Genomic DNA, 25,566 nt, shown 5'->3' with positions numbered 1-25,566 from the left:
AAGCTGAACGCGAAGCCTTTTATGCCCGGATAGGGCCCGCCTAAGGGCCCAGGACAATTTTGCATTCAAGATGTTCAGAATAGAATAAAGCCTTTAGAATAAGAGCAGCAGTAGAACCTTTTAAGTTAAAGGCAGTGGACACTATTGGTAATTGTCAAAGACTAGCCTTCACAGTTGGTGTATCTAAACTATTATATGCATAAAATAACAAACCTGTGAAAATTTGAGCTCAATCGTTCATCGAACTTGCGAGATAATAATGAAAGAAAAAAAAAACACCCTTGTCATACAAAGTTGTGTGCGTTTAGACGGTTGATTTCGAGACCTCAAGTTCTTAATCTGAGGTCTCGAAATCAAATTCGTGGAAAATTACTTCCTTCTCGAAAACTACATCACTTCAGAGGGAGCCGTTTCTCACAATGTTTTATACCATCAACAGCTCCCCATTACTCGTTACCAAGTAAGGTTTTTATTTTGAGTAATTTCCAATAGTGTCCACTGCCTTTAACAGTATCTTCAGGTGCCGATCTACGACACAAGCTATAGGGTGCTAATCTGTCAACGAGTGAGCATGCGGGGGGGGGGGGGCTTTACGGCATGGGTCCGGGAAAATTTTTGCATTTTAGATGCTCTGTGGTGCAATCTTAGGCCAGAACAGAACATAAACCTTTAAAATGTGAGCAGCAGTAGAACCTTTTGAGTTAACAGCATCAAGTTCAGGTGCAGATCTACGACATAAGTTTTAGGGGGCAAATCTGTCAAAGAGTGAGCATGCGAGTGTGAAACCTTTAGGGCATGGGTCCGGGCCCGCTTAAGGGCCCGGGAAAATTGTGCATTTTAGATGCTCTGCGATGCAATCTAGGGCCAATTTTGAGGGGGGACATTTGATATAGTGTCCCCCACCCTTCAAAAAGTTGTTTCATCCTTTTTTCCCAGGATTATATGCCCATGGTGGTCAAAAGACATGGGGAACATTTTGATATTGTGTCCCCCACCCTTCGAAAATGGGGTGGGTGGGGGACACGTCCCTTTCACTTTTTCAAGGGGGAGGTGCAAATCTGTCAACGATGGAGCATGCGTGTGAGAAGCCTTATGGCGTGGGGTGTGGGCCCGATTAAGGGCCCCGGAAATTTTTGCTTTGCATTTTTGATGCTCTGGGATGCAATTTTGGGCCAATTTTGAGGGGGACATATGATATGGTGTCCCCCACCCTTAAAAAAAGTTGTGTCATCCTTTGCCCCTAGGATTAATGCCCACAGGATTAATGCCCACGGTGGGATACAGGGTTTGGTCTTACACAGTGCAAAACTTGGGCTTCATGATAAAGGTGGTCAAAAAGATGGGGGGGGGACATTTGATATTGTATTCCCCACCCTCCAAAAGATGGGGGGGGGGGACACGACATGTCCCCCTGTCGCTCCCCTAATTGACGCCCATGGTCCAGAGCCTCCAAATCTTGACCTTACACTGATTGTCAAAATCAAAACAACACATGTCCACCATTTCTAAGAATGGCTCATTATTAGTTTCCTTTCGATAGGCTCATCAAGAGTCATTAAGAACAACAACAAGAAAAACAACAGCATTAACTTCATATTGTTACTATATTTAAAGGATTAATATTAATAATCATTATATCAATATTTAATCAGCAATCACACTAATACAAAACAACAGTATACTTCCAGATAGACTTGCAGTAACAATGCGTACCCTAGATAGCATGCAATACTATTCTGGGCTTAGCATGTTGTTGCGTTTACAGAGTCTATACAGACTGTATGAAATTTGGCTCTATGCCCAAGTTGATAGAAAAAATATAAAAATAGGAGAAAATATTGCTTGTCAATCATTTGCTTAGCAAAACATTTGCAGGATACCAGTTTCAGATTGTATTTAATCTTTGCATTTTTTAATTTTTTGCCGGGTGATCATACTCTGGTATTAAACATAATTAAACAGCCCGTTGCAATGTAAATGAAAATAGAGTAGATAATTTGGTTTAAAACAAAAAATTATGAGAAAATCACCTGAAAAAAGGGTGCTTTACGGCAGTGGACGCTATTGGTAATTACTCAAAATATTTGCTAGCATAAATCTTTCTTGGTAGAGAGTAGTGTGGAGCTGTTGATAGTATAAACATTGTGAGTAACAGCTCCCTCTGAAGTAATGTAGTTTTCGAGAAAGATTTAGAATTTGAGGTCTCAAAATCAAGCATCTCAAAGCACACAATTACGTTTTGTTATTTCATGCATGTTGAGATCTTTTATGCATATGTTGAGTTACACCAACTGTGAAGACTTGAGCCCGGTTCATACCCGAGCCCGGCTAATTGTGAATGCGAAGCGAATTTGACATGATTTTGACGTCACAATTACCCTTTCACAGCGATATTCGCAAGTGGGTCAAACGCAGTTGAACCGCTGCGAAATTGGTAGCGAATTTTGTGACGTCAACATTCGCCTCGCATTCGCATTTGCAGGAAGTAAGAAATGAGTCTGACAATTACCAAGAGTGTCCTGGGGTGGATTTCACAAAGGTAGTCCTAACTTAGGACTAGTCCTAGGCAATGCTAAGAGATAGGACTGGTCCTAAGTTAGGACCAGTAACTCATCCTAACTTAGGACTGGTCCTATCTCTTAGCATTGTCTAGGACTAGTCCTAAGTTAGGACTACCTTTGTGAAATCCACCCCAGTGTCTTTAAAGGGAAACAGTGGCTTGGATCAGGCGAGTTCATCTCTATGAAAAGCGTTTGAAACCGTTTGTTATGAAATGCATGATGGAATTAGGGGGGCATTGTGGTCTAGCTGGTGATCAAATTTGATCCATATCTATCCAACAATGCACCTCATTCAACAGTCTGTGCTTGCACAATGGTATTTGCGGAAAGGTCTATGTCTTCACCTGGCAGGTTGACCAGCGCCCTCTGGAATGAATCCCTGACATCATCTGTGGCTATTTGGGTGATGAGTTTCTCAACTGAAACTTCATGACCGTTTTTTTCCCAGATACTCCCTGAGCCTGGGTATGAGTTCATGGTCCATGGTCGGAATCTTGTTTATTGATCGAACATTTCATCCACGCCAAGAATCCCTCCCTCATCGACAACAACCACAAGAAATCCTTTCTCTTTAAAATTCACTACAAAACCTCTCAGCGTATTCCTTCAGCTCGGTGCCAAACCCTCCCAGAAATGTGGTCTGCTTACCCCAATCCTGACGTCACCGGGTAGCAGTTCCTTGTGAGGCTCTTCCCTGATCATCATGTGATCCAAAATGGCGATGTCCGTGGCACTTGTCAAAGGAGGGCCCGACTGTGTCCCTCAGATGCATCAACTTGACATCAAAGTCCAGAGGCCATCGCCCGACAGTAGGGCGCATTCGGTAGACGCCGTTGTATGGCACCGGCTCTCGGACCGATCCGGTCGTACCACCACTGCTGCCTCCACAAATGTAATCAAAGTTATAGAAGTTATGACTGGACCCTGTGTGTGAGTTTACTGTGAGAGGACCGTGAGTTAGTTCGTGCTTGTTACATTAGTCCGACCGGCATGGATGGCTCCTGCAACCTCAGCAGTTTTCTTGGGTCTGAGATCTGCTAGACCTGGGGTACCAGCTCCAGTTGCTTCACCTCCAACTTTGATATTATCTTTGATGGCAACTAGCTAGGACTCCCTCTAATGCCCGATCAGTCTTGTTCTTGTACCTCACATCTGAGTCCTTGGCTTCTTTCAACATCCTGTCTGTATCCTTTGAGACGAAATAGTTGAAGTGGTTTAGTTCCTCTGCCCGATTGATGGCCCGTAGTGTTTAGGCTTCACATGTTAGAGTACCATGTTTGAAATGGTCCAGAGGATCTGTCATATTAAGACGATGCATTGTGGCCATCTTGACAAGAGCTTGCACTAAAGGGGGAAACAAAGTCAATATTACTATGAAAGTCTCCTGACAGTGAGCAAGCTAGTTGAAACGTTGGGACAAATCTATAACCCAATACGTGGTAGTGAAGTTAACAACGATCCTCTAATAAAGCTAAAATAGTAGTCCCTCTAGCCCAGGTAGTAGTTAAAAACCGCCTCTACACTGAAACCTCTGAACCCCTATAAATAGGTCCCCATCTCTCCCACTCTTCAGTCTCCTGACGATGACTAGAGCAAGCTAGTCAAAACGGTGACACAAATCAAGAACTCACGAGGTACATGTAGGGAAGTTTATTAGGAGAAGTCCCCTCGATCTACTAAAAGTTAAAGTAGTACTAAGTTCCCAGCCGATTTGTCTGTATGTATACCTTCTACACATGTAGTTAAAAGCATGGACAGTTCTTTTCAGAACTGAGAAGTCTCCCGAACATCCGAAAATACACTCTGCGGTAGTAGATTATAATAGCAAGACAGTTCTCTAAAGAACAAAGTCTAACTGGCGAGTAGACACACACATGGTGTTACCGCAAACCAAATATATATTGATACCTCACCATGCATTGAAAGAGGAATACATAATGAGTTTTCTTTATTATATATTGTTCAATCCCTGATGGTCTTTTTGCTGTATTTTTTTTCTTCAGTTTTTCCAAAACGTGTCATTACACCTGGTTGTCTATTTTAATGGATGCAGATCACCAGCTGGTGTGAGTGTTATACCATTCGGATGCACACGGCTCTTAATGGTGCATCCAATGTACTTGCCATCAGGACTGTAATGATGAATGTCACCTGCGCCCAATATCATGGCTTTGCTTACCGTAGGCATAGAATCGGCGCTTACAGAAGCAGGGACCTCTGTGCTTACAGCAAGCGTATTTCACGGGTTAGCAGCGAAGTTTAGCTTCTGCGCATACGTACTCCACATTAATGGGCATTCTACGCTTACAAGGCTAATGCAGAAATTCGGCGCTTGCACGTAAGCGGGGAATCGTGATTGTAAGCGCAGAATTCGTCGGTAAGCAGAGCCATAAAATTGGGCCCTGATGGTGATAGCTTAATTATCCCATGCAGCAACATAGATGCTACCAATATTATATAGCCTTGTAGACTTTTTCAGGCAAAATTTGACACATTTTCAAGTACACAAGGCCCTATACACATTTTCAGGTGCACAAGGCCTTGTAGACTTTTTAGGCAAAACTTGACAAGTAAACAAGCAAAACAAGGATTTACCTCACACAATTGGGGAGAACGGCGCAGCACCATCCCAAACATTGCTCCGAGTTGGTCTTCACAGTACGGATGACAAACTGGCACTTGATGACAAATTGGCACTGTTGACTAAGGTGCTGCTTCGTGGTTGAAAGGGGTCTTTAAGAGATGCAGTTGTTATGCGTTCTCGCAGTACAGTCATATCTAAATTAAAACAATTGCATAGTCATGATTTAATAATGGTTAATTTTCAAGTACACATTTTCCGGTACACAAAGCTATAAACCAATCCAAGCAAGCAATTTCTGGGTGTCGCCACTGCTGCGGTGTACTTAGGCCTAATTTTGTGCACAAAGACACAAGAAATTTGTTTTCCTTGACTTTTCTTATAAGAATTGAATGTCTTCCTTCAACAATCAATGAAGTTTCCCTGATATGGCTGCTTGGTATGTAACAACTTAGCTCTGGTAAAGCAAAGAAAGCCCCTTTTCCATCACCAATTAACAACAAAGAGTCTTTGGAATAATTATAATAATAATAAAGGAAACTTGTAATGCGCCATGTCTGTCACAGGTGACACTCCTGGCGCAGGAACCCTAACAAAGCTAACAACTGAAGGAACTAATTAAACAAAATAAACAGAAGGAGAAGCAGCATGTGTGAATAATATTATATTTCTCATCCTTCCTCAATGTACGATGCTTTCCTATAATATCTGAAGGGCTGACTCCTTAATAAATAAGGGAATAAAAGGGTAGCGACGATTTCTTCAACTTTCGTTTAAAGCCGGCAGGGTCGGCAGCCATGTGATAAAGGCCTGAGTCGAAGGCGAGGGCCTTTATCGCCTGGCAACGATCCTGCAAGGTTTTAAACGGACGTTGAAGAACGAGCCGCTACTCTTTCCCATTTATAAATCCCCTTTTGTTAAAAAACGTAAACAAATACAGTTATAGACACTTTAACAATTGAAAACTTGAGGTTTGAAATATTGTTTTCCAAAACTTTGTGAAGAATCTGTTCGAGGCGTGTGGGTTGTGTGTACATGTGCGCACGCTTAGATTACGCGCTGATAGCATAGATATAGAATCAATGGCTGATAGATATGATTTGCGCATTCCGCGTGATAATCTTGCGCGCCTGACACGCGGAAGCCAGCTCAGTGTGCATAAACAGAGCTCCAGTGTGCAAGGTTTATGCACACCCACGTGACGCGCTCTCCACCAATAGGAGTAGAGTAACTGTCTGGGGTAGTTATGAATAATAAATTTGTCTATATGTAAGCTAAGCAATTTGCATTGACCTTCTTTTTTCTTCACTGAAAAGTGCTCAATATTTTATCAAGGCAAAGAGCTAGGAAGACATCGCATGGTTGGCGTTCATATGCAAACTACAAATATTGAATCATAAATGGTTTAATATTTATCCCTTCCAGAGTCCATGAATGTTAAAGTACTGAATGAGGCCAGAGAGAACAAACTACAAGTAATAGTTTATTTACATGTGACTATGGTTTCCATTAACAGTATTGACGAACTACTGTTCCTTCAAAATAACCATAGGGTTTAGTAAAATCTAACACTTGCTCTTCTATATTCTATCGACAGCTTCATGATGCTAGTTATCACCACAGCTCTTTATCTGATACTGATGGTACAATCCTGTCAGAGTGAGACTCCACGACAATTCATCGGTGATTTCTACTTGGCTGAAAACCGAGCCTTACTGAATCATGTGTTTCAGTTGAAGACTGTATCTACTCCTGTAATCTGTGGGCGAGACTGCTCTATGGATCCACAGTGTGCATCATTCAACTATCACATCATAAGAGGTACATGTGTGATGAATAATGGCAGCAGAGCTCACAGCCCTGATGACTTTGATGAGAAACAAGGGACTGCTTACTATGATGACAACTTGGACACTTTGTCATTTTCACAACCCAGCACTACAAGATACAGCATTTGTCTGGAGTTGTATCAAGCTGGTTACCGCAGCAATGGTGTGTACACAATCTTCCCACCTGATGATGGGTTACAGGTTTACTGTGATATGGAGACAGATGGAGGAGGCTGGATCGTGTTCCAGAGGAGACAAGATGGCTCTGTTGACTTTTACCGTAACTGGACTGAATACCAATCTGGGTTTGGTGATCTGCAGAATGAGTTCTGGTTAGGGAATGATATCCTGCGTGACCTTACTGGATCAGGACAATGGCAACTCAGAGTAGATATGGAAGATTGGGGGTCCAACACATCTTGGGCTTCTTATGGTGAGTTCAGTGTTACAGGTAACAAGTACACTCTCCATGTTGGTTCATATGATGCTCAGAGTACATCTGGTGATTCAATGAACTATCATAATGGATTACCATTCACAACAAAGGACCAGGATGATGATTTACACTCAAATAATTGTGCACAGCTTTATCGTGGCGGCTGGTGGTTTAACGCATGCTTATAGGCTCATCTTAATGGTAAATACTACCCACATGCAGATGTTAGTCTAGGACAGGGAATACAATGGCATCTATGGAAAGGCCATTACTACTCCCTGAAGAAATGCAGCATGAAATTACGCCAAGTCACTTAACCTCACAGTCGAGTTGTAACACATTATAAAGCAAAAATTCACAAATACGTGTACTAAGTTTGGGCGGTTCTTTCGGTTACGTGATTCTACCTGGTTCTAATTTGAGAACCGGACTGCGGGTCCACTCTTCTGTAGAACCGAAAACCCGAATTCGTTGGTTCCGATTTCAAAAGATCCAGTACATATTTAAACCAACTCTACGATGGAAACAACTCTATAAGAGAGTCTTGTAGTTGTAAGCATTGATCGCAGAGACATTGCAAAGACTTTAAATGGCAACATCAGGAGTATCAAATATCATTTGTGGCCGGCTGTATGTACATTGTTGCGTGAAATTGGCTGCAGAACTGTGGGGTATCTTTTCACCTAAAACCCACCCACTTTAACTGGATACCACCCAAATAAGACAAAAGCACCCACAAAAATGGGTGAGAAAATGGTTTTAGCATTCCACATCACAGACCTCATCAGAACGAATAGGTTGGATGGACTGATGGGATCCATGAACAGGAATCATCATGAATTTATTGGAGAAAACGCAGACTGCAGTGGTTTGGTCAACTCAAACGATTGGGAACAAATCAGATCACTATAAGCACCACTACAACTGGTCATGAACCCATGGGAAACTTAGCCAAGGTTGCCCTAGGACAACATGGAGTTTTTTCATACCTCGGTAATAAACTGTGAAACTTAATTGGTCGAGAACCGATCACGTGACGTGCAACAAAAACGCATGTAGCATGTCTGAACAGCGCAGCGGTAACAGGAGTTTTGAACATTACCTTGATCGTTCCCACCATTGGTCGATTTCCAGTGCTTAGTAAAAAACAGCCGCGGTCTAACTTCATATTGATAAAGACTTGCCAGAGAATGCTCATGAATATTCATGACATTGCCTAATATGATGATGTAATCAATGACAGCTTGGTAGGAGCATGCTTTCTCTGCAACTCCTTATCAATTACAAACCTTAATTGTGCAATTTGGTTGTCAATCAACAACTAATTTTATTATTTCAAGGAGGAAAAATGTTGCACAAAAGTTCAAGTCTAATTTGGTCTAGATAAAGACTTGAGAATGCTCATGAATATTCATGACATTGCCTTTTATGATGTCACCAAGGTTTATAGCATGGTAAGAGCATGACCTTCTTTGCAACTCCTTATCAATTAAAAACCTTAATTGTACAATTTGGTTGTCACTCAACAACGTATTATATTACATTAAGGGGGAAACGTGTTGCACGGAAGGTGAAGTTTAGTTTGGTCTAGATAGACTTGCCGGAGAATGCTTATGAATAATATTCATGACATTGCCTAATATAATAGAGTAATCCAATTGGCATGGTAGGAGCACACCCTCTGCTAGGCCTCAACTAATTAAAGCCAGTGGACACTATTGGTAATTGTCAAAGACCAGTCTTCCCACTTGGTGTATCTCAACATATGCATAAAATAACAAACCTGTGAAAATTTGAGCTCGATTGGTCATCAGAGCTGCGAGATAACTATGAAAGAAAAAACAACCTTGTCACATGAAGTTGTGTGCTTTAAGGTGCTTGATTTCGGGACCTCAAATTCTAAACTTGAGGTCTCGAAATCAAATTTGTGGATAATTACTTGTGTCTCGAAAACTACTCCACTTCAGAGGGAGCTGTTTCTCACAATGTTTTATACTACCAACCTGTCCCCCTTACTCATTACCAAGTATGGTTTTATGCTAATAATTATTTTGACTAATTGCCAATAGTGTCCACTGCCTTTAAGATGTTATTAGTGCTATTTGGTTGTCACTCAACAATTAATTACATTACATTCAGGAGAAACGTGTTGCACAGGAGGTCAAGTCCATTTTGGACAAGAAATAGACGTGCCAGCGAACGCTAAAAAAAATATTCATGACATTGCCTGAAAGGACCAATCAAATGGTACAAAAAGTTGTTGTTTACTAGTTACCTTGGGTTACCCTTCAGTTACCATTAGTAACAGCACTGACGCACTACAATTCACTGTACCTTCAAAATAACCAAACTCCACTGATCCTCATCACTTCAGTAAAGAAACAACCGATGAAAGGACGTCAAGATACTGTAGGCAGAGAGTGTAGGGTTGACTGAAATCTAACTCTGTATTTTCATTTTGAAATACAGTCCACTTCAGGATTTGTTACATCTTATATGCATTCAAAAGTATCAAAGTACAGCTTCATCATGATAATAGTTATCGTTGCATCCCTATTTCTGACTTTCATGGTACAATCCTGTCAGAGTGAGACTCTGCAAAAAGTTACTAAGGATTTTTACTTGGCTGAAAATCGAGCCTTACTGAATCATGTGTTGCCCTAGCCAAGGTTGCCCTAGGACAACATGGAGTTTTTTATACCTCGGTAACAAACTGTGAAACTTAATTGGTCGAGAACCAATCACGTGACGTGCAACAAAAACGCATGAACCATGTCTGAACACCGAGCGGTAACATGTGTTTTGAACATCACCTTGATCGTTCCCACCGTCGGTCGATTTTCAGCGCTTAGTACAAAACAGCCGCGGTCTAACTTCATATTGATAAAACTTGCCAGAGAATGCTCATGAATATTCATGACATTGCCTAATATGATGATGTAATCAATGATAGCTTGGTAGGAGCATGCCTTCTCTGCAACTCCTTATCAATTAAAAACCTTAATTGTGCAATTTGGTTGTCATTTAACAACTAATTATATTACTACAAAGTGTTGCACAAAAGTTCAAGTCTAATTTGGTCTAGATAAAGACTTAAGAATGCTCATGAATATTCATGACACTGCCTTTTATGATGATGTAATCAATGATAGCTTAATAGGAGCACGACCTTCTTTGCAACTCCTTATCAATTAAAAACGTTAATTGTACAATTTGGTTGTCACTCACAAACTAATTGTATTACATAAAGGGGAAAACGTGTTGTACAGAAAGTCAAGTTTAGTTTGGTCTAGATAGACTTGCCGGAGAATGCTCATGAATATTCATGTCATTGCCTAATATGATGGTGTAATCAAGGTTAGCTTGGAAGGAGCACGCCCTCTGCTAGACCTCAACTAATTAAGACGTTATTAGTGCTATTTGGTTGTCACTCAACAATTAATTACATTACATTCAGGAGAAACGTGTTGCACAGGAGGTCAGGTCCAGTTTCGTCAAGAAATAGACTTGCCAGCGAACGCTAAAATAAATATTCATGACATTGCCTGAAAGGACCAATCAAATGGTACAAAGTGTTGTTGTTTACTAGTTACCATGGGTTACCCTTCAGTTACCATTAGTAACAGCACTGACGCACTACACTTCACTGTACCTTCAAAATAATCAAACTCCACTGATCCTCATCACTTCAGTAAAGAAACAACCGATGAAAGGACGTCAAGATACTGTAGGCAGAGAGTGTAGGGTTGACTGAAATCTAACTCTGTATTTTCATTTTGAAATACAGTCCACTTCAGGATTTGTTACATCTTATATGCATTCAAAAGTATCAAAGTACAGCTTCATCATGATAATAATTATCGTTGCATCCCTATTTCTGACTTTCATGGTACAATCCTGTCAAAGTGAGACTCTGCAAAAAGTTACTAAGGATTTTTACTTGGCTGAAAATCGAGCCTTACTGAATCATGTGTTTCAGTGGAAGACTGTATCTTCTCCTGTGATCTGTGGGCGAGACTGCTCTATGGATCCACAGTGTGCATCATTCAACTATCACATCATAAGAGGTAGTTGTGAGTTGAATAATGGCAGCAGAGCTCACAGTCCTGATGATTTTGTTGAGACTCAAAGAAGTGCCTACTATGATGACAACTTGGACACTTTTTCATTTTTACTACCCATCACTACAAGATACAGCAGTTGTATGGAGTTGTATCAAGCTGGTTACCGCAGCAATGGTTTGTACACAATCTTCCCACCAAGTCTGACTGATGGGTTACAGGTTTACTGTGATATGGAGACAGATGGAGGAGGCTGGATCGTGTTTCAGAGGAGACAAGATGGCTCAGTTGACTTTTACCGTAACTGGACTGAATACCAATCTGGGTTTGGTGATCTGCAGAATGAGTTCTGGTTAGGGAATGATAACCTGCGTGACCTTACTGGATCAGGACAATGGCAACTCAGAGTAGGTATGGAAGATTGGGAGTCCAACACAAAATGGGCTTCTTATGGTGAGTTCAGTGTTACCGGTAACAAGTACACTCTCCATGTTGGTTCATATGATGCTCAGAGTACATCTGGTGATGCAATGGTATATCATAATGGATAGCCATTCACAACAAAGGACCAGGATGATTCACACTCAAGTAATTGTGCACAGCTTTATCGTGGCGGCTGGTGGTTTAACGCATGCTTATGGGCTCATCTTAATGGTAAATACTACCCACATGCAGATGTTAGTCTAGGACAGGGAATACAATGGCATCTATGGAAAAACCATACTACTCCCTGAAGAAATGCAGCATGAAAATACGCCAGTAAACTTAACCTCACAGTTGAGTTGTAACACATTTTGAAGCAAAAATTCACAAATACATGTACTAAGTTTGGGCTGTTCTTTCGGTTACGTGATTCTACCTGGTTCTAATTTGAGAACCGGACTGCGGGTTCACTCTTCTGTAGAACCGAAACCCGAATTCGTTGGTTCCGATTTCAAAAAATCCAGTACATATTTAAACCAACTCTACGATGGAAACGACTCTATAAGAGAGTCTTGATGCTGTAAGCATTGATCGCAGAGACATTGCAAAGACTTTAAATGGCAACATCAGGAGTATCAAATATTGTGGCTGGCTGTATGTACATTGTTTCGTGAAATTGGCTGCAGAACAGTGGGGTATCTTTTCACTTAAAACCCACCCACTTTAACTGGATACCACCCAACTAAGACAAAAGCACCCACAAAAATGGGTGAGAAAATGGTTTTAGCATTCCACATCACAGACCTCATCACAACGAATAGGTTGGATGGACTGATGGGATCGATGAACAGGAATCATCATGAAATTATTGGCCAACTATATGAAACATTCAGATTGCAGAAAACGCAGACTGCAGTGGTTTGGTCAACTCAAACGATTGGGAACAAATCAGATCACTATAAGCACCACTACAACTGGTCACGAACCCATGGGAAACTTAGCCAAGGTTGCCCTAGGACAACATGGAGTTTTTTCATACCTCGGTAACAAACTGTGAAACTTAATTGGTCGAGAACCAATCACGTGACGTGCAACAAAAACGCATGTAGCATGTCTGAACAGCGCAGCGGTAACATGAGTTTTGAACATTACCTTGATCGTTCCCACCATTGGTCGATTTCCAGCGCTTAGTACAATACATCTTCAACCATTTAAAGGCTGCACTTTATAAGGAAGAAGAAGAAGACGAACAGCCGCGGTCTAACTTCATATTGATAAAGACTTGCCAGAGAATGCTCATGAATATTCATGACATTGCTTAATACGATGATGTAATCAATGATAGCTTGGTAGCAGCATGCCTTCTCTGCAACTCCTTATCAATTAAAAACCTTAACTGACAATTTGGTTGTCAGTCAACAACTAATTATATTACTTCAAGGAGGAAAAGTGTTGCACAAAAGTTCAAGTCTTATTTGGTCTAGATAAAGACTTGAGAATGCTCATGAATATTCATGACATTATTGCCTAATATGATGACGTAATCAAGGCTAGCATGGTAGGAGCACGCCCTTCTCTGCAACTCCATATCAATTAAAAACCTTAATTGTACAATTTGGTTGTCACTCAACAACTAATTATATTACATAAAGGGGGAAACGTGTTGATCAGAAACACTAGAGTTTGAATCCAGTGCTTTTAACTGCTCGGCCACGACATTTCCAAAGGCCAAGACAACACAAGCCTCTGCCTCCACTTGGCTTCAGGCCTTTGTTTTTGCCTCTAGAGTGTTGCACCAATGAAAGGACCAATGAAAAGAATACTTGGTTCTCGGACACTCAGTATTCCAACTCAATCACCTTAGTACTTGTTATACTCGACTTCTTGTTAAATGGGCCAAATTAAAGGCACTGGACACTATTGGCAATTACTCAAAATTGTTTTTAGCATAAAAACTTACTTGGCAACGAGCAATGGAGAGCTGTTGATAGTATAAAACATTGTGAAAAACGGCTCCCCCTGAAGTATCATAGTTTTTGAGAAAGGGGTTAATTTTCACACCTAGACATAAGTGCTTTGAAACATTTTTGAAGTCATGCTAGGGCCTGGAGGTTTTGATAATCTGATTGTTGATACCAATTGTTTTGGGTTTACAAAGTTGTTTTGAAGGGATCAGAATCAGAAGAACAGAAAACTATTCACTGAAAAACTTATGGTGTGTTTTATTAATTTCATTGTGGAGTTCAATTTTGGATCTGGGAGTTCAAAACAATTTTACTAGCTGGAGGAATTATCAGAAATGTTCAACAGAGTGTTTAAAGGCAATGCAAACTTGAAACAAGAAAGCAACACTCAAATAATTATAGACCATAGTTTAGCCTCTTTCTTTAATGGAGCTCTCCTGTAAAGTGGAAAAGTTCAGCAAGCGTTACTAATGTAAAGATACACAAGAGCGATGTCACCACTGGATTTGCAAATTGCTTGTCTCTCATTAGTTAATTAGTTGCTCGAGACAAATAATAGCTAATTGCCTGAGACTATTCAAACATGCTTAATGTAGCTTTTTAGCAAGGACCAATTATACTAAACACAATTTATGTATTGACTTGTTACTATGGTTAGCCTTCAGATACCATTAGTAAAAGCAACGACGTACTACGCTAGGCTGCCTTCAAAATAACCAAACTCCACTGATCCTGATCATTTCAGTAAAGAAACAACCGATGAAAGGACATCAAGATACCGCAGGCACAGAGTATAAGGTTGACTGAAATCCAAAATAACCAAACTCCATCGAACCTCATCACTTCAGTAAAGAAACAACCAATAAGAGGACGTCAAAATACTGCAGGCACAGAGTATAAGGCTGACTGAAATCCAAAAATAACCAAACTCCATTGATCCTCATCATTTCAGTAAAGAAACAACCGATGAAAGGGCATCAAGATACTGTAGGCACAGAGTATAAGGTTGACTGAAATCAACAAAAACCAAACTCCACTGATCCTCATCACTTCAGTATAAAACACAGCAACGTCTTGAAGGAGATTTAAGCAGTTCAGGCAGAGTCTAAGGTTGACTGAAATCTAACTCTTCGGATCCTGTTTTATATATGCATTAAAAAGACTCAAACTACAGCTTCATCATGACAGTTATCATCACAATCCTGTTTTTGACTTTCATGGCACAATCCTGTCAGAGTAAGACTCCACGTCAGCTCACTGAGGATTTCTACATGGCTGAAAACCGAGCCTTACTGAATCATGTGTTTGAGTGGAAGACTGTATCTTCTCCTGTGATCTGTGGGCGAGACTGCTCTATGGATCCACAGTGTGCATCATTCAACTATCACTTCGTAAGAGGTAGTTGTGAGTTGAATAATGCCAGCAGAATTCACAGCCCTAATGACTTTGTTGCGATTCAAGGGAGTGCCTACTATGATAACAGCATCAAAACTTTGTCATTTTCACTACCCACCACTCCAAGTTACAGCAGTTGTCTGGATTGTACCAAGCTGGTTACCGCATCAATGGTTTATACACCATCTTTCCTACAAGTCTGACTGATGGGTTACAGGTTTACTGTGATATGGAGACAGATGGAGGAGGCTGGATCGTGTTCCAGAGGAGACAAGATGGCTCTGTTGACTTTTACCGTACAAGGGCTGAATATCAATCTGGTTTTGGTGATCTGCAGAATGAGTTCTGGTTGGGGAATGATATCCTGCGTGACCTTACCGAATCAGGTCGATGGCGGCTCAGAATAGATATGGAAGATTGGGAGTCCAACACAGCTTGGGGTTCTTATGGTGGATTTGCTGTTACAGGTGACAAGTACACTCTCCAGGTTGGTTCATATGATGCTCAGAGTACAGCAGGTGATTCAATGGCATGGCATAATGGCCAATCATTCTCAACAATGTCTGGTTACAATTGTGCTGAGCGATGACAACTTAGACACTTTGTCACTTTCACTACCCAGCACTAGCAGTTGTCTGGAGTTGTATCAAGCTGGTTACCACATCAATGGTTTATACACCATCTTTCCTACAAGTCTGACTGACGGGTTACAGGTTTATTGCGATATGGAGACAGATGGAGGAGGCTGGATCGTGTTCCAGAGGAGACAAGATGGAACCGGCAATGGCAACTCAGAGTAGATATGGAAAGTTGGCAGTCCAACACATCGTGGGCTTCTTATGGTGAGTTTGCCGTTACAGGTGACAACTACACTATCCAGGTTGGTTCATATGATGCTCAGACTACAGCAGGTGATTCAATGGCAGCTCATAATGGCCAATCATTCACAACGAAGGATCAGGACATTGATGCATCGTCTTATGACAATTGTGCCGAGCTATATGAAGGTGCCTGGTGGTTTAATGGTTGCTTTCAAGCTCATCTGAACGGTAAATACTATCCACAGGGAGAGGTGTCATATGGACAGGGAATAAAATGGGAAGCGTGGAAAGGATATTACTACTCCCTGAAGAAATGCAGCATGAAAATACGGCAAGTTTTGTAACTATCAACCTATTGACCAGGGACACTAATAAAGTGGAACGACTGGAGTGGGAATTATTACTCTCTCAAGAATTGCATCATGAAAATATGGCAATTTATTTAACCTTTAATTCTTACCCAAGCGTTACTGGAACATGAATTGATTGACTTGTTGAACTGGAAGAGTTTTTCTTCGCTGTTAGAAATGCCCCGAGACTCTCCATATGAACACAGAGATCACAAAGACATCAAAGGAGGCCTTTTTACTAAGGGAATCAATGTGTGGTGAAAGTCGTCTCGGTAAAATTATCAAGTCCAGGCCTCGGCGCGGGTTTAAACCACTAGTTGAGAACCGATTCAACACACTTTGATTCCCATTCATAAATACCTTTTCGGTCAAAAAACATCAACACTTTATGGTCAAAAGGTAAAATAAATGCAAAAATTATATTTATTCAATAATTTCTTTCAACACAACACCCCTCCAGCTATGAAATGGTTCCCAAGGCCCTCGGCCCGATCGGGTAAACAACTCCTTATAAGGGAATGATGTGGGCGTACCGCGTATTGCGTGATGTGGCACAACTGTCCCGGCCGTTGCTCTCGACCAATAGGAATGAAGAAATCGTCTTATACGCACAGGTGCAAGCACACGTGTAACGCCCATGTTATAACACTTTTTACTGGTGTTTTATCATCAGTTCAAACAACACCTCATGATGTCCTTTAGACCAATCAGAATGGATAAACTGTCTTAGGTATTTATCAATCATGTTTAACATCATCAATGTTTTAAGAAAGGAAGGAAAAAAAAGGTAAACAAAAACTACGACGAAAACCTTCAGAGGTATAACCATCATTCTCAAGTTGATTTCTATTCAGTAGGCCTATACCAACATCGGAAATATAAAATCATTATATATATTAGATATATGGACTGTTTGACTATTGCAGTAAGATGACAAATCATCATACATGTATTGTAGATAGAATGTTCTTCATTGGTTACCTTTAATGTATCTGAAAGGGATTGGCCAATGTATTTGCCAACAATAAGCAAAACCTCATGAGAGTTTGATAACACATTTTTAAGAACCCATTTCTTTTGAACTTTTGTCACATCAACGTCTTTGTTTTTGCTCAAAATCCTCTTGATTCAGTCTAGGAAAAAGAAAATCATTTAGTGAGTTACAATGTCAACTTATCTTTGTTTTTATAATGTTCTATTTAAAAAAATATCATACATAAATGTACATGAAGTAACTTTTCAAAATGGAAGGCTTGGGTCATTGGCAAATCAGATCAAGGAATATTTGGCTCTGGTTAAATAGGGAAATTATGGATTTTGAAAAAGGTGAGAAGAAAAAAAAACATGGAGGAGTAATTAACTTTTCTTTACAAACCCTTTCAAAAAAATATAGGTTCCTGCCACACCACAGTTAATAACCAGATTGTACACTAAAGTGGCATGTAGGACTTCCTACAGTTGTATTTTAGGAAGTCCCTTAAAGGCACTTGGCACATTTGGTATAAGTCAAAGACCAGTGTTAACACTTGGTGTATCCCAACTTAAGCATAAAATAACAAGCCTGTGAAAATTTGAGCTCAATTGGTCATCGAAGTTGCGAGAAAATGGTGAGAAAAAAACACCCTTGTTGGACGAATGAGTGTGCTTTCAGAGGAATAAAAGACTTCTGGCTAGAAGTCTTTTATTATTTTAGTGAGAAATTATCTCTTTCTTTTTAAAAAAACTAAGTTACTTCAGAGGGAGGCATTTACCAGCTCTCCAATGCTCGTTACCAAGTCAGTTTTTAAGTTAATATTAATTTTGTTTTGAGTAATTACCAAACGTGTACCTTTCCTTTAATTGCCAAAACATTGCCTACACTAAAATCGCATAGGGCTTACCTGTCAAGTATTATATTGTAATTATTGATTGTACGGTCCACACGACCATCTCAACCTGAAGGTCTTGCCCAAGCAGTCTTTTCTCTCTCCATTGAGCTGCCATTAAATTCAAAGTCTTAGTATTTTAGGATGTCCCTTTATTGCCAAAAAGTTGCCCACACTGAAATCGCATTGGGCTTACATGTCAAGTATTTGATTGTAACTATTGATTGTACCGTCCGCATGACCATCCAAACCAGAAGGTCTGGCCATTGTGATGGAAAATACTCTGCCTAAGCATGGTGATGGAATACAATGAAGGGCTTAAATTATAGAAACGTTACTGCCAAGATTTTTAATAGGCAAGGGTATTAGTCTTAAAAAATATTACAGACGTCAGCAAGTAATCTTGAGCGAGAAGAGCACAGCCAATCAAAATCTGCCACAAATAATGATGGCGTTTGTCTCCAAGCTTTTGGTTTGTGTAGGTTTTTTTTTTCTTTTTCTTTTTTCTCTCTCATTACTGTGGTAATGGTGACGTCAATCGGTGGAGCTTGCTGCATAACAGTTGGTTGCAACGAAAGATTTGGTTCCTTTGATCCGTTTGTGTAAAAACGTAACTGTCAGTATCAGGACAACTTTCCACCGACAGTTAAGGAGGAAAAATAACACCAAATATTCTCTCTGATAGAATCCACGAACATTCATCATGGAAGTTACTATGTTCCTAATCTTGGTTCAGATTTTGATGGTACAAACCTGCAAGGGTGAAAACCAACGATTCATCGAAACGTTCTACTTGGCTGAAAACCGAGCCTTACTGAATCATGTGTTTGAATGGAAGACTGTATCTTCTCCTGTGATCTGTGGGCGAGACTGCTCTATGGATCCACAGTGTGCATCATTCAACTATCACATCATAAGAGGTATTTGTGTGTTGAATAATGGCAGCAGAGCTCACAGCCCTGATGACTTTGATGAGATTGAAGGGACTGCCTACTTTGATGACAACTTGGACACTTTGTCATTTTCGCTACCCAGCACTACAAGTTACAGCAGTTGTCTGGAGTTGTATCAAGCTGGTTACCGCAGCAATGGTTTGTACACAATCTATCCTACAAGTCTGACTGATGGGTTACAGGTTTACTGTGATATGGAGACAGATGGAGGAGGCTGGATCGTGTTCCAGAGGAGACAAGATGGCTCTGTTATCTTTTACCGTACCTGGGCTGAATACCAATCTGGGTTTGGTGATCTACAGAATGAGTTCTGGTTAGGGAATGATATCCTGCGTGACCTTACTGGATCAGGACAATGGCAACTCAGAGTAGATATGGAAGATTGGAGGTCCAACACATCTTGGGCTTCTTATGGTGAGTTCAGTGTTACCGGTAACAAGTACACTCTCCATGTTGGTTCATATGATGCTCAGAGTACATCTGGTGATGCAATGTTTTATCATAATGGATACCCATTCACAACAAAGGACCAGGATGATGATTCACACTCAAGTAATTGTGCACAGCTTTATCTCGGCGGCTGGTGGTTTAACGCATGCTTATGGGCTCATCTTAATGGTAAATACTACCCACATGCAGATGTTAGTCTAGGACAGGGAATACAATGGCATCCATGGAAAAAACAATACTACTCCCTTAAGAAATGCAGCATGAAAATACGCCAGGTTATTTAAAGCCATTGGACACTTTCGGTACAGAAAAAAAAAGAAAAAAAAGTTCACAGATTTACAAATAACTTACAGGGTTTACAGAAGGTAATGGTGCAAGACTTCTCTTGAAATATTATTCCATGAAATGCTTTACTGTTTGAGAAAACATTAAAACAATATCAATTCTCGATATGGAGAATTATGGATTTATTTTAAACACATGTCATGGCGAAACGTGCGGAAACAAGGGTGGGTTTTCCCGTTATTTTCTCCTGACTCCGATGACCAATTGAGCCTAAATTTTCACAGGTTTGTTATTTTGTATATAAGTTGTGATACATGAAGTGTGTGCCTTGGAAAATACTGTGGCTTTAAGGAACGAGAATTTCAGAATGTTTGTTTTGATTCAATCACCAGAACAAAGAGAGTTTTACGCAAGAAGTTAAGGATTTGCTTTGATCTTTTTCATGTTTAATTGTTTTCCCTTTTAATTAAAACCTTTGTTGATGTAAAAAAGAAATTTACATTCATCCACTGTGTGAGAGTGGTATTATAGAGTATAGTACTTCATTAAAAGACTCTAAAGATGTTACCCTCAATTGTATGGGAAAAAAGTGATTTAAAGGCAGTGGACACTATTGGTAATTACTCAAAATAATTATTAGCATAAAACCTTTCTTGGTGACGAGTAATGGGGAGAGGTTGAAGGCATAAAACATTGTGAGAATCGGCTCCCTCTGAAGTGCCATAGTTTTCTAGAAAGAAGTAATTTTCCACGAATTTGATTTCGAGACCTCAGGTTTAGAACTTGAGGTCTCGAAATCAACCATCTATAACGCATACAACTTCGTGTGACAAGGGTGTTTTTTCTTTCATTCTAACTCGCAACTTTGATGACCGATTGAGCTCAAATTTTCACAGGTTTGTTATTTTATGCATATGTTGAGATACACCAACTGTGAAGGCTAGTCTTTGACAATAACCAATAGTGTCCACTGCCTTTAAGTGAGTTGTTTTTGTAGAATATCAAATTTACTTTTTAACATTTTAAAAAGTTATTAAAAATTGTGAAAAGTTGAGAAGAGAATGTGCAAACAGAATGTTTTTGAAATGATTTAAAGGCAGTAGACACTATAGGTAATTACTCAACAGCATAAAACCTTACTTTGTAATGAGTAATGGGGAGAGGTTGATAGTATAAAACATTGTGAGGAACGGCTCCCTCTGAAGTAACGTTGTTTTCGAGAAGTAATTTTCCACAAATTTGATTTCAAGACCTCAAAATTAGATTTTGAGGGTCCGAAATCAAGCATCTGAAAGCACACAACTTCGCTTGACAAGGGTGTTTTTTCTTTCATTACTATCTCGCAACTTCGGCGACCAATTTTGTTATGCATATGTTGGGATACACAAAGTGAGAGTACTGGTCTTTGACAATATTTCCGATAGTGTCCAGTGCCTTTAAACTACTTGACTTTGGTTTATAAATAAGTAATACGCATGTATTACATATAGACATAAGTTCTAAGAAACAACTTGTAAAGGCATGCTAGGGTCTTAAAGGAACACGTTGCCTTGGATCGGTCGAGTTGGTCTTTGAAAAGCATTTGTAACCATTTTTTATAAAAACATATCAGTAGAAAGATGTGGTAGTGGTAGAATACAATGATCCACACAAACATGTCTCGGTTTTCCTTTTACCTCGTCGACTAACCCGGTCGGCCATTTATGGGAGTCAAATGTTTGACCTTCATAAATGGCCGACTGTGTTAGTTCGCACAGTAAAAGGAAACCACGCAATTTCGAGGCAAATTTGTGTGAATCATTGTATTCTACTTTTACAACATCTTTCCAACCATATGCATTTTATAAAAAACGATTACAAACGCTTTTTATAGACCAACTCGTCAGATCCAAGGCAACGTGTTCCTTTAAGGTTTTGATAATCTGGTTTCAATTGTTTTGTGTTTACAAAATCATTTTTGGGAAAACAACTTGCAAAATCCAGAAGAACAGAACATTATTTACAGAAAAACTTATGGTGGGTTTTATTAATTTCATTGTGGAGTTAAATTTGAGATTAGGAAACTCAAAATAGTGTTACTATCTGGAGGGAAAAAAGATTTATCAGAAATGTTCAACAGAGTGTTTAAGAAAAGAGCTTTAAAAAATAGTATTTTTCTCTTTTTATTTTACTTAGTTTTCTTAATATTGTGAACTGGAAATTCAAAATAATGTTACTACTATCTGAAGGAAAAACCAAGTTATCAGCAATGTGCAACAGAGTGTTTAAGAAAAGAATTCATGAAAATGGTATTTTCTCTTTTTGTTATACTTAATTGTCTTAATCTTATTGTATGTAAACCTTAGATTATCGAGCACAAAACATGAAGACTTTTTGATTCATGCATCGCGCCTAATTCAGCACAAATAAACCTTAATTTTTGCTGATGGAATACTCAGAGTGTGGGTTCGAATCCCGGTCAAGTAGTTTGAATGTATTCTTTGGCAAGACATCTAACATAAATTGCTCCTCTTTACCAGGAGTACATTGGTACCTGTGAGGTTGGACATGTTACCAAGATAAGTAAAACAGCAAAGCTTAATATTGACTGATACAATCAAGATGTGTTTTTAAATTTTTGATTTTTAAAATCAAGTTGGCAAATATAATTATCAGAATTATTTAACTGAGTGTTTTAGAAAGCTCTTTTTGATTTTTTCTTTTCAATACATGACATTTTAATCTTAATGTGTTCGTAAACCTTAGAATAGTGAATAAAACAAAAAATCACTTTTTGAAATGCTACAAAAACTCACTCATCCAGGGCTAGTAAATGATGAAGATATATACGCAAGTAAATCTAAGATAATAAATTGCTATGCTGCATACTCCAAAGGAGTTCAGTAGGTTTCAGGTATGCATTCAAGCTTATGTGAGATAATAAATTCAAGATACAAAATTAACCCAGTCAGATTCCCTTGTGGTTAAAGGAACACGTTGCCTTGGATCGGGCGAGTTGGTCTATAAAAAGCATTTGTAACCGTTTGTTATAAAATAAATATGGGTAGAAAGATGTTTTAAAAGTAGAATACAACGATCTACACAAATTTGCCTCGAAATTGCGTGGTTTTCCTTTTACTTTGCGAACTAACACGGTCGGCCATATATGGGAGTCAAAATTTTGACTCCCATAAATGGCCGACCGTGTTAGTCGACGAGATAAAAAGAAAACCACGCAATTTCGAGGCATATTTGTGTAGATCATTGTATTCTACTTTTACCACATCTTTCTACCCATATGCATTTTATAACAAACGGTTACAAATGCTTTTAATAGACCAACTCGCCCGATCCAAGGCAACGTGTTCCTTTAATATTGATGCAAGATAATCCATGCAATCAAAATATCTATTGTGGATGTCCCTGAAGCATTGAACTTAAACTCTAATGATAGAGTCTTTTAATTTGCTACCTGTGCCACGCCCATTGGGTTCACAGGTGCCACGCCCATTGGGCTGCCGGTGCTGCATACTCCAAAGGAGTTCAGAAGGTTTGAGGAATGCATTAAAGCTTATGTGGGATATTGGCTACCTGTGCCACGCCCGTTGGGCTTGCCGGTGCTGCCTACTCCAAAGGAGTTCAGTAGGTTTCAGGAATGCATTAAAGCAAGTGGGATAACATCAACCTGTTAGAGTGTTCTAATGGGCTATCTGTGCCACGCCCATTGGGCTTGCCAGTGCCACATACTCCAAAGGAGTTGAAAAGGTTTCAGGAATGCATTAAAGCCTATGTGGGATAACAATAACCTCGTTAGAGTGTTCTAATTGGCTACCTGTGCCACGCCCATTGGGCTTGCCGGTGCTGCATACTCCAAAGGAGTTCAGAAGGTTTCAGGAATGCATTAACGCTTTTGTCACAATAACCTTGTTAGAGTGTTCTAATTGGCTACCTGTGCCACGCCACTTGGGCTTGCCGGTGCTGCATACTCCAAAGGAGTTCAGAAGGTTTCAGGAATGCATTAAAGCTTTTGTCACAATAACCTTGTTAGAGTGTTCTAATTGGCTACCTGTGCCACGCCCATTGGGCTTGCCAGTGCTGCATACTCCAAAAGAGTTGAAAAGGTTTCAGGAATGCATTAAAGCCTATGTGGGATAACAATAACCTTGTTAGAGTGTTCTAATTGGCTACCTGTGCCACGCCCTTTTGAGCTGTTGGTGCTGCATACTCCAAAGGAGTTGAGAAGGTTTCAGGAATGCATTAAAGCCTGTGTGATACCAACAGCCTTGATAGAGTGTTCTAATTGGCTACCTGCTGTGCCACGCCCTTTTGAGCTGTCAGTGCTGCATACTCCAAAGGAGTTCAGAAGGTTTCAGGAATGCATTAAAGCCTATCAGGGAATCCAATAGCCTAAGGACCTTTTATTTAAATAAAATTCTAAATACGTCTATCAGAAATCCTGAATACAAATCATACTAACCACAAATAGGGCAAAATAATAATTCCTCAAAAACACTAACCCGTAATTTTTGTAGAAATAACCAGGAAACACATGGTCTGAAATAATTACAGAACTTAAGCTACTTCAAAGGGAAGGTACACCTTTGGTAATTACTCAAAACAAATATTAACTTAAAAACTGACTTGGTATAGAGCATTGGAGGGCTGTTGATAGTATAAAACATTGTGAGAAACAGCTTTTGAAATAGAGGTAATTTCTCACTAAAATAACTAGAAGTCTTTTATTCCTATCTGGATGCACACAAATCCGTCAAACAAGGGTGTTTTTTCTTTCATCATTTTCTCCAACTCAGATGACGAATTGATCTGAAATTTTCACAGGTTTGTTACTTTAAGCATATGTTGAGATACACCACGTGAGAAGACTGATCTTTGAAAATACCAATAGTGTACCTTCCCTTTAACACGGTCGGCCATTTTATGGGAGTCAAATTATAAATGGCCGACCGTGTTTGTCGACGAGGTAAAAGAAAAAAACACGCAATTTCAAGTGATACTTGTGTGGATCATTATATTCTACTTTTAAAATATCTTTCTTATAATGCTTTCTATTCGGTTACAAACGCTTTTCAAACACCAACTCGATCGATCCGAGGCAACGTGTTCCTTTAAGAATGTATTATTATTTTGTATAATAAGTAATGAACGTGGGAACAAAAAGTTGTCAGAATGTTTGAAGATTGGCCTTTATACTTTTACAGTCTTAGGATATCTGATTACTAAGCTATTGTAAAATGCATGGCATGCTTTAAGCCAATAAACCAGCACATCATCAAAGAGTGAAAACAAAACTCCTTGTGTGGATTTTTGTGTGGGTGCGTTCGGTAAGCTTCCCTGGGTCTACCCCGCGGTGCTCAAAGAGCTAAACGAAAGATCGCTCACCGCTCTCATTGTGACGCTATGTACCAGGGGCCAGCCCCCAAGTGACCCACTCCACAAGCAGGGCACTGGGGGCTGACCCAGGTGAACCCCTGGAATGATGTCAAAGCTATTCGAATGCCGGGGCAGACCGGGGTCGACCCAGGGAAGCTAGACGAACGCACCCTGTATTTGGGCAATTCCAGCGTTATGGACATTACATTTCAGACAGTTTAC

General features: G+C 39.8%; 1 protein-coding gene and 5 pseudogenes across 1 annotated transcript in view; 4 read left to right on the top strand and 2 right to left on the bottom strand.

Moving 5' to 3' along the window:
* The window catches only part of LOC139943330 (splicing regulator ARVCF-like), a 134,905-nt gene that overhangs the window by 7,875 nt on the left and 101,464 nt on the right, over positions 1-25,566 (bottom strand). The window lies entirely within an intron of this gene.
* On the bottom strand, positions 2,667-3,897 carry LOC139943332 (mandelamide hydrolase-like; annotated as a pseudogene).
* Positions 6,747-7,724, top strand: LOC139943287 (microfibril-associated glycoprotein 4 pseudogene; annotated as a pseudogene).
* On the top strand, positions 11,255-12,231 carry LOC139943431 (microfibril-associated glycoprotein 4 pseudogene; annotated as a pseudogene).
* Positions 15,037-16,415, top strand: LOC139943251 (microfibril-associated glycoprotein 4-like; annotated as a pseudogene).
* LOC139943483 (microfibril-associated glycoprotein 4 pseudogene) lies at positions 18,911-19,973 on the top strand (annotated as a pseudogene).

The sequence above is a fragment of the Asterias amurensis genome, chromosome 10, assembly GCF_032118995.1.
Source record: "Asterias amurensis chromosome 10, ASM3211899v1".
In the NCBI taxonomy this organism is placed as follows: Eukaryota; Metazoa; Echinodermata; class Asteroidea; order Forcipulatida; family Asteriidae; genus Asterias; species Asterias amurensis.
Note: the sequence above shows the minus strand (reverse complement) of the source record. Positions and strands in the feature narration are given on the sequence as shown.